The sequence below is a fragment of the Daphnia carinata genome, chromosome 9 (assembly GCF_022539665.2).
Source record: "Daphnia carinata strain CSIRO-1 chromosome 9, CSIRO_AGI_Dcar_HiC_V3, whole genome shotgun sequence".
Taxonomy (NCBI): Eukaryota; Metazoa; Arthropoda; class Branchiopoda; order Diplostraca; family Daphniidae; genus Daphnia; species Daphnia carinata.
This window is the reverse complement of record NC_081339.1, coordinates 33,451-41,044: the sequence shown is the minus strand read 5'-3', so window position 1 is coordinate 41,044 and position 7,594 is coordinate 33,451. Positions and strand designations below refer to the sequence as shown.

Genomic DNA, 7,594 nt, shown 5'->3' with positions numbered 1-7,594 from the left:
AAGTCAGGCAGTACGCACCTTCCTGATGATAAACATTTACCACCAAAAATAGTTTTCGTTTATCGCCTTGGCTTTTAGAAGCAATCCGGCTATACGATACGAAAGTGGTTTCCGTTTTTACGCAAAGAGCAACCGAAAAGCTTTGCTGAAAAACGTACGAGCCAAACTTTTGTTTCCTTTACACAGGTTATGCTGTGGAAATGCATCACTCAGACCCAAGAATCAAGACAAGGAAGCTGTAGATAATACTAATGTTGGCAGACTGTTAATACGGGTAAGCTTAATCAATACAGCGGAAGTTAATTAACCTCTGGCGGGACTCGAACCCGCAATCCCCGGCTTAGGAGGCCGATGCCTTATCCATTAGGCCACAGAGGCTGTAAAAGTATACCTGCCTTCCAATTTGCAAGCCGCAAATTTTTCATTTGGGTCAGGTCTAGGTTATTTATATCATTGCCTTTATTCCACAAACTATCGTAAGGACCCAAGCGCAAATATGTCCGTTTTCTTCTGGTTATATTAATACACTAGCGGATACATTTAAAGGACCACTTTTGAGGTTAGTATTTCTGTTTCCAGTAGCGCAGCTGGTTGGCGAATGGAACTTATGCGACAGTAATTTCATTGTGTTTCGGGATTGAACGATTCTCTAAGTAATGCCGAGGCCACGAGTTCGATGCTCGCCTGAAGAATGTGTTATTTTTAACCTGCCCGATCCCGACAGGTTTAATGAAATAGAGGAAAGTAATTGAAACTACGTTTGCTAATTGAATGAACAGTCAGTGCTTTGTATCCATTTTCCACAAGAGTTTTGTCCAACTTCCAACTTCAGGAGATGTATTCCAGCATTTTGTCTGCTAGTTTTACCAAAGTAACACAGTTCAATCAGGTGATCGCAGGCAGCTACAATCCTCGTAAAGAGATAGAAATAAAAACCCAACGCTCCAGGTGAGGATTGAACTCGCGATTTCGGTATTCCTTCGGAAATCTTTAGATTCCTTCGCACATTCACATTACTGACATATAAGCGGCGTAAGTGGTAGTGTAGTATTTGGAAATAGTGCTTTGGTGGCTCGCTGTAGTAGCTAGGAGTGGCAGATGTTGTTGTGTAGTATGTTGGAGCTTCAGTGTAATAACTTGGTGCCGCGTACATGGTGGTGTAGTACTCGGGAGCCTTCGTCGTGTAGTATCGTGGACCCTCCGTCTTGTAATACATGCGAACCTCAGTATAGTAAGCTGGGACAGCGTACGTGGTAGGCGGGGAAGCGTAGATTGTCGTGTAATAGTCAGAGGCGTATAGTAGGTGGGAGCTACGGTGTAGTAACTTGGAGTGGCATATGTTGTTGTGTAATACACTGGCGCTTCTGTGTAATAGCTCGGTGCGGAGTAGTATTTCAAGGCCTCCGTATAGTAAGTCGGAGCTGCATACGTAGTGGTGTAGTATTCAGATGCCTTGGTGCTGTAATACTTGGGCGCATCGGTGTAGGAAGTACGGGCCACATATGTCGTGGTGTAGTGCTCGGCCGCCTTCGTAGCGTAATACGACACAGCAGTGGTTGTCTGGTATGAATAGATACCGTATCCACAAGATGAACCCATCGGCACACTTAAAGTCGATCCAGTCATCAGAAGACGACAGCTAGTAGCAGCATAATGCCATCATAACCTGACGAAAAAAAAAAAAACATTAATTTTCATAATTCCATTATGACATTGAAATGCTTAAAACGACAATAAAGAATCATTTCACCTCGTTCAAACATCAATTTAATCAACAATTGCATCATCACATTAACTAAAATCATTAAACAAGTTGAAGTGTGTACATTACCCATGATTGCAGGTTGGAACTGGAAGACACTATATTAAATCAGCTATTGGTATTTGAAAGACTGCTAGTACTATACTGTGTCAGAGATGTTCACTCGACTAACCTCTACCTTCGATTTGACCTCGTTTTATAAGGTTTTCTATCATCCTGATTCGTCTTTTCAGGCCAGAGGGTCCACCTGTTCATTCTGACATAACAACCACTATTCCTACACTACCTCTAATCGCTCGTGTCGTATGCATTTTCAAATATCGAAGAAACGCATAATTATCTTCCCCATCCCACTAACCATTGTTATGCGAGCGAATGAAGCGCCTAGAAAAAACGAATGCTGATTTAAATGTAATATCGACAATAATGAAATTATATTCAAGATTATTTGCTGCGAATCTTAGAACTTACTGAAAAGAAATAAAGGTTCAACAGTAAGAATTATTAATTCAATATCATTCCTTACGTGAAGAACTGTGAGGCTTCCAGCATCGTTGCAAACCCATGTATCGCGTATACAGAAGTATTTATATTTCTTCTTTTTCTTCGTCATTCATAAACGTTGCGGAATGATCATTTTTCACCGCCTTTTTTTTGTTTCGATTTCGTCATTATTGACGATGGTGTAGTTATCCAATGGCACGAAATGGCTATGAATAATGAGCATCAGTAGCGCAATTGCGTGTGTCCACTAGTCAAAACTATCCGCCAACATGTTGTTCCAAAGCTACCTAATTAGTAATTTGCTTTCAATGTGCGTCACCTAGTTTAATTTGTTCTTGTACAGTACGTTTAAATTCTATACCTGTGATTCATTCCGGATGCCGTCGAGTCATTCCAACTAGTTGGAATTTTGTTTTTCTAGAGTTTCGTTTTGTGATGAAGCACTTGCTATTGATGTTAATACCTGGTGTTATAGTTTTCATTCACGCGCTAAATAGGGTCCCTTTAGAAATCTTTGCAATCACGCGTGATTCAGTTTCAACGATGAAGCGCTACAATAGAAAACAATACCGTTGCCATAAGAAACTGGGAAAAGATAATGTAAAGGCTTTGTTGTTTTATGAATAGCTACGCCAAACGGTTTAGAAGAGTTTTCAACACCATCTCGAGTTTCTAGTAGAAAGAAGTTCTGTGTGTCAACAACGATGGTGAATAACGTCAAAGGTGCTGTGCATATTAAAGTTGTTTTCCACTTCGGAAGCGAATGACGCGATTGATTTTCAAAATAAACTGAAATACGATTGCAGAAATTGAAATGCAAAGATTTCTAAGTCAAATTGTATACTACCTGAATAGGAATTTCCTGCTTGCTTCTCGTACACTTTAGTACAAGTCTTAGTACACATTAACCAACACTTAATCTGTGTTGCCTTTCCTTTTCATGTAAAGAAATTAGATGTGTTATTATTGCTCTTCAGGTTGTCTGTGTAACGAAGCCAATATACGCCAAACGGACGGAGAGATAAACACTTAAAAAAGTGCTTAATATAGTAACTAATCAAAATTATTGTTCATGTTCGATTATCCGTTTACGATTAAAATTTTAAGTGTAGAGTCCAAGGTTCCCCTTTCAATAAACCTTGGTATTAAATAGCGAATTTGCTGAAATAAACTAATAATGAAAAACAGCTATGACGTAATCTCGTTTTTTATTACTTTACTCCTTCTCTTGTTTTTTTCTAATAATGATAATAATTTTTAATATGATAATAATGATGGCCGCTGCCTTATTTTTACCCCTTTTTCTTTTTTTTTCTGTCATATTGTCTCACGTTTCAGTTTCAACCTCGAAAGGTTACCGCTGGGATTGAGCTACGTTACATTTTTACCATGTCTGAGCAGTTCGTTTACATTACCTCTGTGATTAAGATGCACCCATAATGGATACTTTTAGCCGCCTTAAACATTAAACAGATAGATTTGTATTACGCCATACCTACCTTCTTCTATTTACTGGCTTCCTGTGAAACGAAAGTTTCCTCCTTTTCCTCCCAACTAAAAATCAAACGACTATTAAACCCTACCTCAATCGCCAGCTATAGGAGGAATCGCACAATTTTTTTCCCATTGCCTTTTATTTCACTCACTCGTATCTCCCACTTTTCTTCCCATTGCCTTTTAGTTCGCTCACTGGTATCGCCCACTCTTATCACGTTCTTTTTTTTATTTTCTACTACCTCTTGGTTCGCTCACTGGTATCCCTCGTTGTTACACGCCTTTTTGTCCACTAGTGTACTTATACTAATGGCTATTCGCGCTCGTAGTATTACACTACAATCTACGCTTCTCCGGCTTACTACATTGAGGCCTCAATATATTACTCTGCTCCGAGCTACACGACAAGTGCGTTGTACTACACCACTGCAGAGGCGCCCAGTATTACGTAGCCGGTAACATATTATACCGCAGCTGCTCCATCTTTTTACGCTGAGACGACCTACTACACTGAAGCCCCGAAATTCTACGCTGCCCCAAGTTACTACAGCAACGCTGCTCTTTCATACTATGTGGAACCTACCTACTACACCACAACTTATGTTGTCCCATCTTACTACAGCACAAAGGCTGCTGAATACTACACTATGTCCCAAACGGGCAACTAGAATAGCCCAGAGGTGAATGGAAGTCATGATTGTCGACCACTGAGTTTCTGACAACTAAAATGTAATAGTGTCACGTGGAATCGAAGGACACACACGTGTTAATGGATTTCACGTGCAACTCTTCTCTCGTCTTGAACTGTAAGGTCAAGTAGAGTTATCTACTTGACCATCTTAACTACTCCTTCCGTATACACTTTCTACTTTACCCTAGAAAAAGGGTTAGAACGTCGTAGCGGTCATCTAGGTGTTATCTAGATGACCATCTTTTCCTAGATTCTTCCGGCGTCACCCGTAACAGGGTGATCCTTGCCTTTAAATACCCCGAGCCTAAGTAGGTTCGGGGTTCAGTCTTCTTCAGAAAGTGTCTTAGATTGTTCCTTCGAAATACACCCCGTTCTCCTCTAATTACTGTCTCAAGTGTTCTTACCCTCTTACATCGGCTTCCCCGCAGTTCCCCGTCACAATTGGTGGAGATACAGGTCGCATTTTGTTTTTTGTTCTGTTTTCTTGTTTATCGTTCTTCTTCTGTTGATTTTTCCCCCAAAGGAGGAAATTTCACATTTCCTTTCGCTTCCTTCATTCGACTCGCTTGTTCTGATTATTGTTTGTAGAAATTCTTCCTTACAGTCCGTTTACTCCTTATAGCAAATTATTGTTTTACCCCGTTCAAATCATCTATGGTTGAGCCCCGTTCGTATTTTTTTTTAATTTATTTTTTTTTTACTCAACTCGTATTCCCGTTCACCCCATTTAATTCACCTTTCGCTGAGTTCTGTTCGTATTCCATATTCAACCCGTGTTTCATTTCCTTTCGCTTCCTTCATTCGACTCTCTCGTTTTGATTCTTGTTTCGTAGAAATTTTTCCTTACAGTCCGTTTATTGCGTATAGCAAATTATTGTTTTACCCCGTTTAAATCGTCTTTCGTTGAGCCCCGTTCGTATTTTGTACTCAACGCGTAGTCCGTTCGACCCCGTTTAAATCATCTTTCGTTGAGCCCCGTTCGTATTTTGTACTCAACGCGTATTCCGTTCGACCCCGTTTAAATCGTCTTCGGTTGAGCCCCGTTCGTATTTTTTTTTATTTTTATTTTTATTTTTATTTTTATTTTTTTTTTCTCTTTGCAATTAATTTTTTATTACTCAACTCGTATTCTCGTTCAACCCATTTAATTCAAGTTTCGCTAAGTTCTGTTCGTATTCCCTATTTCAACCCGTGTTTCATTTCACCTTACTAAAATCGTCTCTCGTTTCATGTACTTTGCTCTTTTATCTCGACGATCAATTTTTGAAAACTACGTAGTTTCCGTGTGTTTCTCTCGGATCTACGTTGCGTGAACTTGCTAAAGTGGTATCCCCAACGGATACATTCTCGTGAGGTGTTATACATGAGTGAAATAAAAAAACGATCTTCACGATATCCAACGTGTGGACGGCCCCCCAGCCGGCGACTTCACCCTGAACTTTTTCTTTCATCCCGACTTCCACAACTGGAAGACGCATACACGAATACGGAGCAAACAGTTGCACGGGGGACACCTCAGACGCCGTCTTCCTCGAGTTCGGTTTTCTCAGAAGAAGCTTCACTGGTACAGCACGGCACTGACGAGGAGTCTTCAGAAAATTCATCAGCGGATTCCGACGACGATTCCTCGTCCAGTAGAGCTTCCTTACTGCCTCCTTTACGTCTATTCTCTTTGGCGAACATGGCGGCAAGTGTTCAAAAGTTCATCGCACCCCCCATCTTTTCAGCTACGCTGGAAGAAGACGCAGTGGATTGGCTAGAACGGTTTGAATTAGCTGCGGCATATAATCGGTGGTCAGATGCTGATCAAGCGAGAAATTTCGTGATGTATCTAGAGGGGCCAGCTCGTAAATGGTTCCTCGTGCATACTCATCCGAATCATTGGGAAGATTTACCGGCACGTCCAGACCCAACTGATCCCACATTACCCAACTTACCGGCGGCTACCGGTCTCAAATCACAATTTTCGGCGGCTTTCCGACAAGCAAATTTTTCACTAGTTCAGGAGTGCAAACTCAGACAGAGAGAACAAGGAAATGAGGAAGACGTAGTGGCATATTTTTACGACATAATAAATATGTGTCGCATAGTCAATCCGACTATGTCGCAGGAGCAGCAGCTCCAGCACTTGTATCGTGGATTGAAACCAACATTGTTACAGAAGATCTATCCCCTACAACCAGCATCGACGACGGAATTCCTGGACGTAGCCAAATTACACGCCGAGGCCAACAGTTTAGTAAACCGAAAAGTTCTTTCACAATCGCTGTTAGCCGTGACTCCAGACGTTCCTGATTCGTCAACAGCGGCGTCGACGAAACTGGTCAAGGAATTAGCGGGATTGTTAACCGGTCTTCAACAAACGATTGAACATCTCAGTAAACCTCAAACAGCCGTCTCACCGCGATCGCTCAACGTTTCGGGAGCACCCAATTGGAATCAGTCGGGTCGCAATAGGAGGACGACGGAAGGACGTTTTATTTGCGGTTTTTGTTCAAGAGCGGGACATACGGATTCACGTTGCTTCAAAAACCCATCTTCCTCCTATTATCGAGGACAGGATTTCCGATTTCAACAAAACAATAGACAAGAACAACCAGTTAACAATAATCAGCAGGGACTTTCAGGCCCACGAAACAATGTACAACACCGACCAGTTAATAATATTCAAACGATGCCGTCTGGAGACACGCAAAATTGTTCAACTTTTCCAGTTCATCACATCGATTTTCCTTTTCCGGATCACTATCTTCAACAAGAGACCGATGGTGATCTTGTTTCACCAACGGTTCCGCAACCTAACACCTGCCATCACCAGGAGGACAACGGAGCTTGGAGGTCAGATACGTCCCACTTAATTAAAGAAATTGTAACGTGTGGGCCAGTGACTACCAATGCGGTGGTTGATACTGGTGCAGCGATTAGCGTTATGTCTCCAACACTTTTACATCGTACTGGCTACCTTCTTCAAGAATGGCACGGACCGGCCATTGTCCTAGCAAATGGAACTCGTGCTGTGCCACTAGGAGGGGCACAGATTTCCATCACATATCGCAATAAAACGGCTTCAGGAACAGCAGTAGTGTTGCCCATGAATGAGATTGAGTTTTTAATGGGAAACGACTTTTTGCGACAATTTGGTC

General features: G+C 41.6%; 1 long non-coding RNA gene and 1 other non-coding gene across 3 annotated transcripts; both read right to left on the bottom strand.

Annotated features, from left to right (window-relative positions):
• Positions 1 to 305: 305 nt before the first annotated feature.
• Positions 306 to 378, bottom strand: Trnar-ccu (transfer RNA arginine (anticodon CCU)). The gene has a single exon. It is a non-coding gene; the product is annotated as a tRNA-Arg (tRNA).
• Positions 379 to 1,535: 1,157 nt separating this feature from the next.
• LOC130702675 (uncharacterized) lies at positions 1,536 to 3,238 on the bottom strand. 2 transcript variants are annotated; one of them, XR_009004391.2, is made up of 5 exons: positions 3,114 to 3,238; positions 2,898 to 3,055; positions 2,628 to 2,817; positions 2,289 to 2,553; positions 1,536 to 2,146 (listed from the first exon to the last, which is right to left on the bottom strand). It is a non-coding gene; the product is annotated as an uncharacterized LOC130702675 (long non-coding RNA). The 2 variants fall into 2 exon arrangements; XR_009004389.2 differs by having other exon boundaries at positions 2,628 to 3,055.
• Between the last annotated feature and the right edge of the window lie 4,356 nt (positions 3,239 to 7,594).